Raw genomic sequence first — 16,853 nt, forward strand, 5'->3', positions numbered from 1 at the left:
GTAAGAGGGGGAAGGTGTCAAGGTTTATGAGGGAAACAGGACGAAGAAATTTTTTTTTCTTATGGCCATATTTATAGAGCAGTAGAAAACGTTGGACGATCCAAGAGAGAGGCGGGAGATGGGAATAATTGTCGTAACAACAAACCAAGGAATGTGATGTAACCTGCATTTCCTGGGTAGCATCAGTGAATAGAAGAGAGAGTACGCCTGAGAAAGGACTCTGGAGGCAGTTTTTTTTTTTCTTCAAAAGCAGTAAGGAGAGGGGCAAAGCCTTGAACAAAGATATCAGTACATGTTGAATTGATTTGCTGTTGCACGACTGTATGGGTGTGGAGGAAGGTGTATGAAAAATGGAAAGGATTTGTATCTGATTGCTTCTATTTTCCAATTACCAAGTAGTCTAGTATATTTGAGAGTGGGCGGGAGTAGAGTTAGAAGCTTGAGTGAAAGAAAGATTTAATGTTGTCTTATGAAAATCTGTAAAGCAGTGACTCAGGGTCAAGAGGAAGGTTGACTAGACCATACTGGATTCCAGGTTGCAGTTGGATGGCAGGTGCAAAAGAAGTAGATTGGATTGACCTAGGTTTAAGAATTGATTAAGTAGATCCTAGGTTGAGTCTGGTGTATGAAGCAATTAACAATTCTGCTAAAAGTGTAGCTGAGTTATGGGCCAAGGCCTTGAGGATGGTAAGAGAAGTCAGCAGTGGGTGATGGACGAGGCCCCTTTTCTCAAGGCCTTGCGATCAGCTGTGACAAAGTATACAGAGAATTGGATCTCATGCAGAACTCCCACTTCAGTTTTGCCTATGTTTTTCATGGCTAATTTCATTTTGTTAGAGAATCAATCTTAAATCAGCAAGCCATGAGTTCCACTTACGTGATTAAAAAAAAAAAATCATATTGCTCGCTGTAGCCAAGACAGTTCTTCGTGCCTTCCTTAACTTGCCATCCAAGTAAAAAATTTTCGTAACAGTTGAAATGACTTTTCTGTAAAAAGAAATTGCGTTTAAGGTACTTGCTATGTGTCAGGCACTGTTCTAGGTACTAAACAAGTTTATTTCGTTTTAATCACCCTCATCGGAGATAAATGCCATTTTTCTCATTTTACACGTGAGGAAATAGAGGCACAGAGAGGGTAAATGTGCAGCTTGTCCAGGTTCCTAACGTGGGGGTAGGCAGCGGATCGTGGTGGCTGGGAACACAGGCTGCAGAGCCGGGTGGTAGAGAAGATCACACGCGAGTCAGTATATGTAAAGCCCAGCAGCACTGGGCAGTTTCCTGAGAAGTGTCAGCCGTCCTCATCACCATGGCTGTTGTCATAATTTTCATCTCGCAGGGACTGGCTGAGGAAGCTTTTCCTGATCACCCTTGGCTGGTGAAAACGCGTGCATTCACGCACAGCGGCAGTACGCTGTCCACCCTTCAGGGCAGCCTGTCCTTTTATCAGGCCAGCGTTTCCTGTGTTGGAGAGTCTTTTTCTTGCAGCCGACATGTTCCTTTGTAACTTTTACGATTTAATTCAAGGCTGTCCCTCCGAAAATGCAGAACAAGCCTTATCTCTCTCCTTTCGGTGATAACTCTTCCCTTCACAGATCAGAAACACTGATTCTCTGTAATTACCTTCTCTTGCTTCTGGATTTGAGAAATCTGGAGTTTTTTCAGATTCCCCCGTGAAGTCGGGCAGTCATCCTTTACAGCCAAGATTTTCACAAGATTGTGATCCCTTCAAGACTGCTTGCCTTCCCCAGTGGGAAAGCAGAAGATGGCCTGATAACATGAGCCTTCACCAGTAATAATAATTAATAATAATTAACACTAATTTTTATTGAGCACTAAATTGAGCACCTAGACACCATTTCCAGCGCATTGTATGAATGAGTTCATGTAATTCTCATGACAGTCCTGTGGGGTAGGTGATGTGATTATTTCCATTCAACAGGAGAAAACCAAGTACATTTTCTCAAGTCTCTATTACTTTTTTTTTTTTTTCCTTTTGACTTTAGGTCGTCTTTTTTGTCTTTTTTTTATGGACAGACTTTTTCCTTATTTGAGATAAAGTCTGTTTTCCAGCTTGCTCTTGCTGCCACTTATATGTTGAATCAAATGATAGGTTTATTTAGAATGGTTTTAGAAATTGTTATCAGAGGAAGCTCTAAGGAAAATTTTCTTTAGTAATAGGTAAAATTAAATTGGCGTAGAAGGAAATTATGGTTTACATTATTTTCAAACTGATTTGCTATTTGAAATAAGAAATTTGAAAACACAAATTTTAGACTCCTTTTGAAAAAAACACATATCTGTGCCTTGTTATATTTGAGTTGTACAGTATCCTTGGTTGTCCTTAGATCGTCTGTTCCTAGGGAAACAAAAGCAAGACCATTTTGACCCTCCCACCTCTCACCGCCCCCTGCAAAAAAAGCCCTGTAAGTTTAAAGTGTATCATATTTTTTCTTGTCCCTTTTTTAATTGAAGTGTAATTAACATACAGTGTTAGAGTAGTTTCAGGTGTACAATATAATGATTCAACAATTCTATACATTACTCAGTGCTCATGAAGATAAGTGTACTCTTTAATCCCCATCACCCAGTTCACCCATCCCCCCCCCATATTTAAGAGCCTGTTTTTTTATTTGTTTCTTTGTGTGTTTTGTTTCTGAAATTCCACATATGAGTCAAATCATGTGGTATTTTTCTCTGACTTGTTTCACTTAGTGTTATACCCTCTAGGTTCATCCATGTCCTTGCAGATGCAAGATCTCATTCTTTTTTATGGCTGAGTACTATTCCACTATACATACCACATCTTTCTTATCCATTCTTCTGTTGATGGACACGTGGGTTGTTTCCATATCTTGGTTTTTGTAAACAATGCTTCAATAAACGTAGGGGTACTTATATCCTTTCGAATTAGTGTTTTTGTTTTCTTTGGGTAAAGAGCCAGTGGTGGAATTACTGGATTATAATTCTAATTTTAAGTTTTTGAGGAACCTCCATACTCTTTCCCACAGTGGCTGCACCAGTTTGCATTCCCACCAACAGTGCATGAGGGTTCCTCTTTCTCCACATACTCGCCGACACTATTTCTTGTCTTTTTGATTCTAGCCGTTCTGACAGGTGTAAAGTGATAACCTCATCATGGTTCTGATTTCCAGTTCCCTGATGATGAGCGATGTTGAACATCTTTTCATTTGTCTGTTGGCCATTTGAATGTCTGCTTTGGAGCAATGTCTGTTCAGGGCCTCTGCCCATTTTTAAATCAAATTATATGTTATTTTGGGTGTTGAGTTGTTTATATGGTGTTGTTTTATATATTTTGGATATTAACCCCTTATCAGATATGTCCTTTGCAAACCAAAAAAGACACCATAGTCCGTAATCTCTTTGACATCAGCAGAAACATTTTTCTCTGTCTCCTCAGGCGAGGGAAATAAAAGCAAAAATAAACTATCAGGACTATACCAAAATAAAAAGCTTTTGCATCCCAAAGGAAACCGTCAACAAAATGACTACCGAATGGGGGGGAAATGTATCTTTTTTTAGAGGCAAAGTAACAGCAGGATTTAAAGAAGGATCCAAAACCTTTTATTGCCTAATAACAACCTTGCCTTCTTTTGAACAAGAACTCTCCCCAGAGGGCAGAGATTTAAATTCAGAACAATTGAGCAATCTCTGAGAAACTTTAAAATTTTTTTTTAACTTTACCTCATAGAAAATCACTTCACTGTTGAATGAAAGGACTCAAAAAAGGAAAACTTCCCTCTGAGTACATTTTCAAATTTGTGCTTCGACGTTGGGTTTCGTGGGGTCATGCGCCTACATTAGACATTTTGAAACAAACCATCAAAAGGCACAGTTTGTTCCAGAGGGTTAGTTATCATTTTAGAAGCTCAACAGATATTGAAAAAATCACTTCCAAAGGGACTTGTAGTCTATAGCGTGTGGAGATAACTTTATAACAGAGAGAGTTTAAACAGATAGCATCAAGTACTCAGGTTTTCTGCATGTACAACACGTGCACGCGTTCCCACACGCAGACACATGCACGCCTGACCTACTTTATGAGCCTTGATCTGTGTGCTTGGAGCCATATTTAGCTTCTGTCCATTTTAGATTTCCTCTCGTTCTCCCCCTCCTAATTCCAAGTGCTGCCCTAAAAGAGAAATGGGTATAGTTCTAGGATCTCGTTGTGCCTGAAATCTGTTTCTCTTTTCTGAACTTCTGGAATAAGTATTTAGGGAGATGTGAAGATCACTCCCTGACGAACTCTGGGGCAGTAGGACTGAAACCGGAAAACAGAGAACCTATTGCTTTTATTGTCGTGTGAAAGCTCAGTTCTGTATCGACGCCAGGGGTAGCTCTGGTTTCCTTCCAATCGCCTACAGTGGTCTTCCAAGCCAAACTAACATCTAGTGCTTGGCTAGCAAGGCATGTTGTGAAAGAAGACAATTGAGAAAGATCTTTTGTGCCCTCAAAAAGTAGAGTGGTTGGTTGAGGTCACCATTCCTGCGATTCAGGCAGTCCCTCCCCCTTGCTTGAAGGAGAAAGAACCATTTTACTGTTGAGATAGCTGGAGTATCACCGGAGGAGCTCTCGAGTGCTAAGTAGCTATTGAGTGTTGGGATCTTCTGAAAGGAAACTCCGAGATACTCAGTGCTAAGTAGCTATTGAGTGTTGGGATCTTCTGAAAGGAAACTCCGAGATATTCAGGAGGGAAGGGCAGTGGGCAGGGGATGGGTGGACTGCGTATTTCTTTTGGCATGGGAGCCCTCTCTTGGACTCTCGTGAGCTCCTTGTTGACTCAAGAGTGACATTGATGTTGGTTTTCTTCATGGACCTTTGTTTACTGTTCCACTTCTTTTGGGATTTAGAGTTAAATCAGGATGTGTTTGTGAATTTCTTCGAGCATCTCTTTTAATGTTCTCTTCTTTTGAGTCTTCTGAAAAGACAGTAAGTGGTAATAATAATGATGATGATCCTTGTCAGGTTACTTTGGGTCAAGAATTACAATTCACGGAGCTCTTTACCTTACCAGTTATTTTTTTTTTTAAGATTTTATTTATTCATTTGACAGAGATAGAGACAGCCAGCGAGAGAGGGAACACAAGCAGGGGGAGTGGGGAGAGGAAGAAGCAGGCTCATAGCGGAGGAGCCTGATGTGGGGCTCGATCCCATAACGCCGGGATCACGCCCTGAGCCGAAGGCAGACGCTTAACCGCTGTGCCACCCAGGCGCCCCTACCTTACCAGTTTAGACTAGGTTTCTAACTCTGAATTAAAATTCTGTACCTATCTGTAGGGTCTTTCTCAGGGCCCCATCTTAACCACACTACCTCCTACCAGATATTTCTAAAATAAAAACCTGAAATGCAACATGAATAGCTATCCTTCAACTCCACGATTAAATCAAATTATGCAGCATGAGTGAAAGACCTCCCCACCCCCACATGTGCCCTGGATCCCAGGGCTCTAGCTCCGCTGCCTGAGTTTCCCCAGGGCCTCATGCTCCCATATGCTGTCCGTGTTCTGGTAAGCTGTGTCCTCTGCTGAGAATGACTCTCCCTCCCTCCCTCCTCCTCCTCCAGTCTCTACCAACCTTCTATCGTTAACTCCTTCAAAACAGTCCAAGAGGTGCGTGTTCTGGAAAGCCTTTCCTGATGGCCCCTGCCTCTCCAGCCCTGGTCAGTTAGATGGCTTCCTTCTGTCAAGTCCGTTAACAGGCCGCCTTCCGTTTGCATGGTTTCTTGTCTCTTTGCCATGTGCGTAAGCAAAGCCTGGGCCTTTTATTCTGTCCCTAATACCTGTGCAGAGCACATTATAATTGCTGGAGTTTACCTTGAATGGATGATTAATGGGTGGATAAATGAACAATTGGCACAGGCTACTTTTAAGAGAGAGGAATCCAGTCACATGGCCAAGGTCTTTATAGTTTGCTAAGAGACTAGACATTCACTTTTTGAGCAATTTTGACTTGAGCATCTGTTAGTGCTTCCTACTGGCTAGTCTCTTAGGGGTACATCAGTGGACAGAACAAGGCCTCATGCCTTTGTCGAGCCCTAGTTCTGCTTACATTCTAACAGGCTACAGGAAGGGTGATCATAAACATAGTAAATAATCATATAACATGTAGAGTGAGGAGCAGTAAAGAGGTCAGGGTGGCTGGAGCAGAGTTATTGAAGGGAAAGATAGTCGGAGGGGCTGAGAGAGGTGGGCAGAAGGAGGAGGGATTGTTGCATGTGTAGATGGTGTAGGGTCTCGTGTGCCCTGGGAGGACGTTGGCTTTGATTGTGAGAGATGGAGAGCCATTGTAGGACTTTGAGGATAGAAGTGGCACGATCATCATAAGTTTTAAAAGGAACACTCTTGGGGCATCTGGGTGGCTCAGTGGGGTGAGCGTCTGCCTTTGGCCCAGGTCATGATCCCAGGGTCCTGGGATTGGGTTCCACGTCGGGCCTTAAATGGCATCATACTTTGTAGGCCGCTCCATAAACGGCTGTTTTTCATGTAACCGTGGTGGCTTGGTTGCGGGTGGTAGCAGTGGAGATGGGGAGAAGTGGTTAAATTCTATATTTTGAAGGTAGAGCCAACAGATTTAAGATGGCCATGAGAGAGAGAAAAGGATAATTCCTTTTGGGGCCCAAGCAGTGGGCACAAAGGAGCCACCATCACCTGAGATGTGGAAATCTAAGGGTGAGGTGGGATTCTTTTTTTTGGCCGGGGTTGTGGAGGTGGGGGGGGGCATCAGTAGCTGACTTTTGGACATGAAATAATTGATCCTTATTAGACATTCAAGTGGAGATGTCAGGTGAGCAGTTAGATATGGGAGTCTGGAGTTCGGGAAAGGGGGCTGGGCTGGAAATACGCTCTTGGGAGTCATCTACCAATGACCATGGACGGTATGTGAAATCAAGAGAACACTCGAGATCACTGAGGGTCACGTGAATGTGTGCCAAGAACAGGAGAGAATAAGAACCGAACCTTGGGGGGGCGCCTGGGTGGCACAGCGGTTAGGCGTCTGCCTTCGGCTCAGGGCGTGATCCCGGCGTTACGGGATCGAGCCCCACATCAGGCTCCTCCGCTATGAGCCTGCTTCTTCCTCTCCCACTCCCCCTGCTTGTGTTCCCTCTCTCGCTGGCTGTCTCTATCTCTGTCAGATGAATAAATAAAATCTTAAAAAAAAAAAAAAAAAAAAAGAACCGAACCTTGGGCACTCTGTCGCATTAAGAGGTCAGGAAGAGGACACCGAGAAGGAGCAACCAGGGAGGTAGGAAAACCAAGAGAGTGTGGTGTCCCAGACACTGTGTGAAAGGAGATGGAGTGAGGAGGTGTGTCCGTTGTGACTGATCTGACAAGATGAGGATTGATCACTGAGCGCCGATGTAGTAACACGTACGTGACAGGCCACGTTGGTGAGAGTCCTTGCTTTGGAGTGGTGGGCTGGAAACCCAATCAGAGTAGCAGGAGTGGAATTGGAGTCAGCCACGTGGCTGAAGAGAGTGGGTTCCTTAAGATCCTTGAGGATAAAGAGAAACCAAGGTAGGGGTCATCCTGCCTCCCTTTCTTACTGGTAAATTGTTCTTAAGCATTTCCCAAGAAATGTCTCTTTCCATATAAATAATTATGGTCTGGGGAAAAAACAAGGCCAAAAAAATTTTCTTTTTTTTCCTTTTTTTTCTTTTTTCTTTTTTTGCATTATTGTGAAGGGGAAAAGTCTGTAAGTAAATATTTTTACTCCCAACATGAGTAAACTGTAAAATCTAAAGGCTTACTGATTCACTTCCTTCATGAATTCGTCTGATTCATTTTATTCCCTTGTCATCTATTTTTGATGGCTTTTTTCCACTTATAAATTGAAATTTAGTTCCACACCCGTGACACAATTACTTCTGTACGTTTGGCCCAGTTTCTTAACCCAGAGACATTTTCCTCTTCAGTGAGTGCTGTGAATTTTTTTTTTTTTTAAGTAGTTCATTGTCCTCTTAGATTTTATTTAGGGACCGATCATTTTTTCGTATTCCTTTTCGAAAGTATTGCCGGACGGCGGGAGGGGAGAACCCCAGTAATGATAAGGAAGAAAGAATGCCTTCTTCACATTGAATTGCTCAGATTTCATTCTAATTATAAAAGATTGTCGAGTTCGTTCCTGTGGGTTGGGCACCCTGTCCCAATCCTTTATAGAAGACGACTCAGGGGCGTTCAAGCCAGACTTGTACCCAGGAGAGAATGTTGCCTGCTGTAGGATCCGCCATCTCCTGACACTGCATTTTTGTCTTTCAAGACTGGGATCGAGTCCTGCGCATTCCGTGGAGACCCCTCTGCCTCTCCTGGCTCTAGGTAGCGTGGGTTTCCTCTGAATCACTGTCCTGCCTCCTGCCTATAGCCCTTACTTTGTTGTTGCTGGCCTGTGTTTGGGGGAGGGGAGGGAGGGAGGGTTGTAACCCTAATGGTTAAAAAGCACAGCCCCCGCAGACTGGTAGAACTGCATTCCAGACCTAGCCTTTCCACTTCCAGCTTTGTGATTTTAGGCCAGTTACTTCATCTTTGCGTGTCTTGGTCTTTTCACCTGTTAAATGGGAATAGCTTCTACCTTGAAAGTAGTAAGGATTAGAGGGCACAAGGCATGTAAAATTATTTGCCAGGGCACTGGTAACTTGAATAAATGGAAATGTGAAGAAGATAGATCATCTGTGAAATAATCACCTATCTTCATGGCACATTTCCTGGAAGAGAGGAGCGCTGGCTTGTGTAGCCTTCCTAATACTAGTTCTTAGCTATGGAAAATTCAGCGTTTATTACTGATGATAGTTGGTTTAGGGAAACGGGGGTTGGGTGCTCATGAAAATTGATACGCATCTCATAATGTATTTAATTGCTGCCCATCCGTGAGTGCTTTAGGCTTTAGGAAACCTTCTAGACTCAAAACCTTACAGTACACAGTCTAAGGAAGTGATGTTACAAATCTTACAGTATATGAAGTCAATAAGCTTTCCTTCTAGTTTTCCTAACACTCATGAAAATTGCTGAGTTTCTTCATCTTCTTGACGTTTCACAGCCCAGAATACAGAAATCTGCTCTAACTTTCACACAGTCTATCAAAATCTGTATAATTAGCAGATGAGCTTAGGTGACTTTTACTTTTACGTCAACTTTCATAAGCCATGTATTTTAATCCTGTGAAAAAAGATGAAAGGAAATAGCCAAATAGACTAAAATACACACATACACACACACACACACACACGCACATGCACACACACTTTCTAGTGATTAAGCGAGATAGGTTCATTTTAGAAACTTCAGAAAACTCCGAGCAAAAAAAGTACACTGAGGTGCCACGGTTTATACTGACATGTATATTGTTCCGGGCTTTTTCTACGATTGAATATGCATACGTAATTTTCACCCTAAAATGGCATCGCACTTTGGAGACAGCTCCATGAACTGCTGTTTTTTCATGTAATAGATAGTGAATGTTTTAAACCTACCCTCTGTGGCTACACCATGCTATGATTATTTTTGGCTTTTTAGAATGTTTCCAGTTTTTTCTCAATTACAGTGTTCTGATGTACATCTGAACAACTTCTGAAATTTAAAGACCCCAGAGTTTTCTTGGATTTGCCAATATAAAATAGCTGACATGTTCATTTCTGTGAAATTTTGTCCGCTAATTTTAAAACATTCTTTTCCAAGTCAGTTTCGAGTGATTTATTTAGTGGTTGTGTTTGGAGCTCCTGTGTGTGACTGGAAAAAAGAATAAGTTGTAGTTCTTTGAAAATAATGTGTATTTCAGATTTTTTTGAACGAATCTGCGACAGCCTTTTAGTCGTTGGGTCCAAACTAGAGAGTTATGACAATGTCATCAGGAAAATGCTGCTCTGAGGTTTTTATCTCCTAAACTAGAATTATCTGGAATTGAGGGTTAGTAAGGCCATGAGTAGGTGGGTTGTTACTCTCATTTCAGTGGAAGAAAGGCTGAAATGAGAAGGACAAAAGGTGGGCAATAAAGAAGGAGGCCAGAGTTAAGTAGATATCTGCGTACAGACTTAAGGTCACCACTGTTTCCATCTTTCATAGCTCTAGAAACTTGAGATCCCAATTTTCTGAATTATTCAGGATAGCAGGTCTTACCTCCAGCTACCCCTTGAAACATCTCCAAAATCACGACATTAAAACTAGCAGATTTCTGTTTCGTGCACCTGGGGATGACAAAAATCCTTTATGATGTCATGTGTGTCAGTGTAAGGGTTATAAAACATAGTCACCAAACTTAGAAGTCTTAGGAAAGGAATCATAGAGATGACTTAAGGGTTCATTTTGCAATAAATGCTGGATGAATACTTACAATGTAGCTGGTACTGTGCTGGGGGCTGATGTTACAAAGAGAGATGAGTCCTTAAGCTGCTCTTGTGGGGTCCACATAGGAACAAATAAAAACCCAACAGTGCTTTGTAGTGCTTTGTTACAACTTACAATAGACATATTTCCAAGATGTACAGGAATCCAGAAGGGAATAACAGAGGGGCATCTAAAGGAAGCAACTCTTTAGCAGGTTGATAAGTGACCCGGCATAACAGGAGACAAGGGAAACATGAAAGTGTCATGCAAATGCAAAAGACCGTGCATATTCTGGGAATTTCCAGCAAACAAGAATTGCAGTCTTCATTTGAAACAATTAATTCTTGAGTTAAGTCTTTAAATTTCCTTTAGTAATTGAATGTTTTCTTATTACTGTGTATCTGGTTTTTAAAAAACCTGATTGTTTATTTGTTTATTCCTTTTTACAAAATTATTCAATCATTTGATCCTAAAAAAGTAGATGAAGTAGACATGGCTTAATAACGTGCTCTTGTAACTACCTCCCGTCTCTGTGACATACTTTTTTTCCTGCCTTGGATTTAATAGCTTAGAATTATGACTGCAGATTCACAAAGAGATAGCGAGAGGGACTAGACAAAGAATATGTAAATTATTTGGTAAGCTTTTTGTGCTCTTAGTAATACTCCAAAATACGATTAAGATCACTGTGCACATCTGTTGGTCCCAGCATTGGAAAAGCCTTTGGGGTGTACATTCTGAGATTTGAAACAAAGTAGATTTATAGTGGAAATGAACCAGAGGTTTAGACTAAATAGATATGTTGTAAGAGAGCCATTATGATCTTATTTAAATATTTTCCACATTAAAGCAGGCATGTAGTAGTGCTATGTCACTGCCATATTTTTTTTAATAAATGAATTTGTATCCATGATAAGTTTTTTTTCAAATTCTCCATGGAGTTCCACATACTAGCCAATGTGAATACTTAAAATAATCTTTTGGAGTCCAGATTTGAATTAAACTTCCTCCAAATATAATGATTCCTTTATTAATTTTGAGTTTGTTTTATAAGCAAGGATTTTTTTTTTTAAGTTCAAGAAGCCTAATTAACAAAAGTCTAGAGAGTGATAAGTGTGGTGAATTTCTAATATGGTTGTAACATTGTTCACTGGGTAAACATTTCTTTGAACGTGTACTATGGGCCAGACCTTGAGCTTTCATTAACAATTTTATCTCTAGGTTCTAATAGACAACATTAATCTCCTGGTTTCACGGAGTTTATATTATCGTGAGGGGAAATAGACCCCCACCTCCCAGAATGAGAGAGACACATACAAATAATGAAATTGTTGCCAAGTACAGTAAAGGTTGGGAAGGAAATACAACAGGGGCTGAGAATTTGAATGGTAGAGAAGCACCTGCTTGGGATACGGGAAGGGGAAGGACAGTGTGAGGTGAGGTTGCAGCAGCTCTTACAAGGTCTTACATGCTGAGGTGAGGAGTTGGAATTTTATTCCAAATGCAATGAGAAAAGCATTGAAGGATTTTATAAAAGGGACTGATCTGAATGGATTTTCTTGTATGATCTCTCTTGCCTTGCGGAGATGGGAGGCAGGGAGACCAGGAGGAGGCTGTTGTATGAGTCTGGGCGAAAGGTGCTGTTATCAGGGCTGAAGGATAGCAGTGAGGATGGAGAGGGGAGATGATTCTGAGAAATCAGCAGGACTTGGAGGAGGGCAGGGGAGGGGAGCAAGAGAGAAATCCGAGATGACTCCTGGTTTACTGACTTGAGTAAAAAGAGGCTGTTGAACGAGATAGGTCAGAAGGGGCAGGAGTAGAGTGTTTGAGTTCTGTTTAGGGTGAGTTATGTCTCTAACATGCTTTTGAGAAACCCAAAGGGAGCTGTCAGTTGGATATGTACGTCTAAAGGTATGGAAAGGTCTGGGCCCTAGCTAAAGTTACATTTGAGATGACCGTACTGCCCATCAGTAGGTTGGCTTTAATGTATTTTAAAGAAGCATTTGGAGAATAATTGATAGTACTGAAACCCTATCTGTAGCACACATCCTCTGTTCATTGATGACTCCGGTTAGGGCACATGCCAGTTGTGAAAATGAATGAAGTCTTCCTTGGTGACTCTTCTGTTATTCCAAATGCCTTAGCCTGGCACACAAGAACTTCCCTGCAGAACCTTCCAGATTCATGCCGGTATCCCTATGTATGCACCATGATGCATAACTGGTAATTTCCGGAGGCACCATCTTGTCCCATCTCCATGCCTTTGCAGATGCTGCCCCTGTGCCCTGGAACACATTCCAGCTGTTTCCTACCTTGCCGTCCGTGTCGTCATTTACAGAACAACCCTACCTTGTAGGTACCCCCAACTCAGAGGAGCCTTCCCAGAGTCCCGGCTCTGTGCCCCTTCCATGTGCTCCTCTGAGCAACGTGTACCCACCCTGTGTGAGCACAGATTACACTGTTTTGTGACTGCCAGTTGGACCTTGGTCTCTTTGGTAGTACTGCTCTCGAACCCAGGCAAGGGCAGCCTTCCCTAGGACACCTAACCTAGGTCTTGTATTTGAAAGGGCTTCTCTCTGGCCCTTCTCTGGCTGCACTCCTTCTCCATGGGGCAGCAAGTGAGAGGAGCCCAGGGGGTGTGCCCAGCTGAAGTTCATGTGCTCCTTTCTCTGCCATGCTCCATGGAACCAGGACCCCACATTCCAGAATTCTCTGTACTTGTGATGCCGAGCCTGCCGTGAGGGCTCTTTCCCAAGTCCCTGCTCCTATGGGGGAGCCATGCCCCAGTGACTACACCCTTGGGTCTGAAGGATGGGGAGCAATGTCCGCAGGGGTGTCTCCCCATGAGCACTCAGGCCCTGAGAGATGTGGGATGGGACTGCCGTGGAGAAGAGAAGGTGGCAGGCCAGGGGTCAGGGGTGAGCCCTTTCTGGCCCAGAACGCCCAGGAGTCTGAGAATTCTAAATCCAAAGCCCCGCCTTTCCACATCAGGTCCTTTGGAGAAATTGAAAACGGTAATGCTGGTTGGAGTGGAGGTACCCATGGGCGGGTGCCCGGCGTAGGCTGGTGAGTGAGGAGGACCCTCCCGGCATACCGGATGTGGGCCTGGACCCTGTGCGTGTCAGGTGGGCCTCTCCTTAGACTGCCAGTGTTTGACATTGAGCCTTGCCCCTCCCCCAGCCCCTGGCACAGGTCCTGCACATGCACATCTGTGCGTTTCTGAAGGAATGATCCAGTCCTCCGTGGCTTCTCTGACCTTGTGAGCAATCAGGGCAACCCGAACCTCCTGGAGCCCGCTGGGCCCCACTGCGCCTTCTTACTGGTGGTACTGGCCCTCAAGACCCCGCCCACTCGCTGTCTGTGGGTGCAGCCATATCAAGAGTGGGGTTCTACACCCACTATGTGTGCTTAGGTGCCCGGTGAAGAGCAAACAAAGCCCCTACTGGCTGCCAAGCCCGGGACCTGCTGGTGAAAAGGGTCCTTTTTCTTTGCAGGCCTGAGTCTGCCCAGAGAAGATGTTCTTCTCATTTTCGACGGAGAGGTGGGCTTTTGCTAAATCAGAAGGGGTGCTTTTTTTGGTCAGTCCAACAAAGGTGTCCTAAGCTTCCCAGGGTCACGGCAGGGTAGGAAATGTGGCTGCCTGGGGCCCAAGCTCTTCATTACTGTTAAGTTCTTGAGATGCTGAAGCTGTAAGCATTCCAAGCGCCAGGACGCCAGGGTGGGTTAAATGATTGTCTCTGTCCCTGTGTCTCCTTTCCCTTCCCCCCACCAAGCCCCAAACAGGAAGCTGTTGATCAAGTCACAGGTGCCCGTGCCCATCGCCAGTGCTCGCAGGCCTGCGTCCACCACGCTGCTCCCACATAGAGAGATGGTCCTTACGTAGGCTCACCCATCCTTTTCCCTATCCCTCTGCCTGCCTTCCAATAAGGTGAATTGAAATTGTGTTTGGGGGTGGGAGGGGCGGGCAGTGGCGGGGGCAGGGTGCTTTCCATGAGCCAAGACAAAGCTCTGTGTGTTTTGATGAACCCCCCTCCCCCAAGTAGAGCTCTCCAAAGGGAAACAGCAGGCCTGGGCAGGAGGGAGCCTGGAATTCCAGGGATACTTAGCCATATTAACACTGGGGAAAGGGTACATATTTTTCCTCTGGGATTGCTACTCATCACAACATCGCTCCATCTTTCCTGGATTTCTCTTAGTTGGACTTAACTTCGGGTTTAGCCTGTTCCTTCGTACTGAAAAAAGAGGGTGTGTTTCCTTTTGAGACATCAGCACAGCGGTGAGCTTTGAGGCACCCTGCCAAGTGTGTGAGATTTGAAATATCCTAAAACTGAAGATTTGGAATTTCCCCCCTTACTTTCAAAATGATAAGAATTGAAATCATTGAATAGTAAGATTAAGAGTCACTCCTGTGAACTGAATGCACCACCTGACGAGAAGTCTTTGCCAGAGAAGTCTTTGGACATATAAGCAAAAATCTTGAATTATGTCTTCCTCATAGGTGTGCTTTGCACACCGCAGTCCCGTAGACATACCCAGGTGAGGTTTGCCGATGAAGGGCACCGTGCTCCGAGAGAAGCCCCATCTCAGCTTGAATCTCTCCTGTTCAGAGCAGTGTGACACCGGGGCGGGGGTGGGGCAGGGGGAGGTCTTCATATTTAGTCTTGTGACTAATGCTGTATTGAATTCTGATGGAACGAATGATGTTTGCCCCATCACAATGAAACGGGTATTACAGCCCGCTTCAGCCCCTCGTGCCGTTCTAGAAGCAGCAAGGAGGTGGAGAGCAAAGTGAGCATGTGGGCATCACAAAAAACAGCTTAGAAGAAGACGCTCCGAAAGATGTCACTGTGGGCCTCTCTGGGTGGGGAGAGTGCTGGCCACTTTTCCTTTCTTCGTGGTTTTGTGTGAAGTGGACCTCAAACAGCAAGAGAAGGGAGGAAGGAAAGAAGAAAGAAGGAAAGATACCTCCTGGAGGTATTTGTGATACAAAATCGACCACTATCCTTGTTTCTCATCTCATTTCATCACTCTAAAAAAACTCAACATTGATTTATCACCCAGTGCCCAAAGGGAGAGGAAGAAAACATTTATGAAGCGTTGACTTAATGTGTAAGGAGTGCTAATAAAACATCCTGTCTGCCCTCCAGTTGCTTATCTAAGAAGCGTAGCGGACAGACTCCTGGACACATCCATCCAGCTCTCAGCTTCGAAGTCTGTCCACGTGCACTGTGCTGGGTTTTGTGATTTACACGTCAGTACGTGGGAGTGCACTGATGGTGTCGCGAATAGAAAAGAAAATGAAGCTGCTGATGGCAGTGTGGTCAGTAAGTGTCCCATAGGTGCAGGCCCAGGGCAGCCCAGGAGCGCAGAGGAGAAGCAGCTAACCCTGACGTGGGAGGGCTGGGGCTGGACTCATGGAAGGAAGTGGTGTCCAAGCTGCAGCTTGAGGACGAGGAGCACCTGGCCGGGGAGAGGGGCAGGGGGCACATCAGGCAGGTGGCCGGCCACCAGAAGTCATCCCATGTGGCTGCAGCCGTGGTGAGGGTGGCAGCAGGGAGAGAGGTGTTAGGAACTCCATCAGGAGAGGTCCTGTGCTGTGCTGAAGACTTTGAGTTCTGCCCTAAAGCAGCGGGAAAGCCACTGCAGCGTGTTAAAGAGGGAGTGTGCAGCATAGTGTGCCCCAGCGAGGCCGACTCATGAGGCGGAGGCAGTGATATACGCAAGAAACCATGTCTCAGTTAAGACGGTAGCAGGGAAAATGCCAAAAAAGAATTAGAGCCAAAGACAACCATTGAGGAGACTAGGGAGAACTTGATTGGTGGACAGGGATGGGGGATGTTAAGAAGGAGTGGGGATGGCCCCTGGATTTGGGGCTTGGACCGCCAGGTGGAATACAGTAGCGTTCTGTAAGTGGGGTGGAATATGAGACATGGAAGTTAGAGCTTGTAGGATTTACGGAACCTGTAAGACGCTGTAGGGACCCTGAAAGCCACTGAAAATAAAGACAGATCTAGAGCTCAGGAAGATCGGGGACCCAGCATCATTTGGAAGTCATCACAGATAGGTTGCATTTGAAGCCATTGGGATTACTTGCACAGACATTTCAGAGTGTACTGTATACAGAACCCTCCAAGGCCAGCGCTTCCGGGAAATCTACGAAGATCGTGAAAGAAACCACGGAGGTGAAACCACAGTGTGGTGTGGATGGTGGGGAGGGGCAGTGGATCGGTCTGCCTCTAGAAGTGAAAGCAGGGATCGTGCACATGTCTGGAGGATTTGACCTTGAGGGTAAGGGGAGTGAGACCAGGCTGCAGCCAGAGGGAGCAGCAGGGGCAGGACAGGGAGGGTCTCGAGAGAGAACGGACAGGCTCCTGTTGCCAAGGTAAAGAGCCAGACGAGAGAAAGAGGGTGAAGATCCAGGTAGAAGGCTGACTGGGGATGACGGAGAGGGGGTGCTCCAGGCGGGGGCGTGCAGGGAGGAACACAGAACACACCTTAGCTGTGCAGGGGACAGAACGCTGG

The 16,853-nt window shown here is 44.7% G+C and overlaps 1 protein-coding gene across 6 annotated transcripts in view; it reads left to right on the forward strand.

The window, feature by feature from the left end:
- The window catches only part of PIP5K1B (phosphatidylinositol-4-phosphate 5-kinase type 1 beta), a 293,383-nt gene that overhangs the window by 78,232 nt on the left and 198,298 nt on the right, over positions 1-16,853 (forward strand). The window lies entirely within an intron of this gene.

This window comes from Ailuropoda melanoleuca, chromosome 17 (genome assembly GCF_002007445.2).
Source record: "Ailuropoda melanoleuca isolate Jingjing chromosome 17, ASM200744v2, whole genome shotgun sequence".
Classification (NCBI taxonomy): Eukaryota; Metazoa; Chordata; class Mammalia; order Carnivora; family Ursidae; genus Ailuropoda; species Ailuropoda melanoleuca.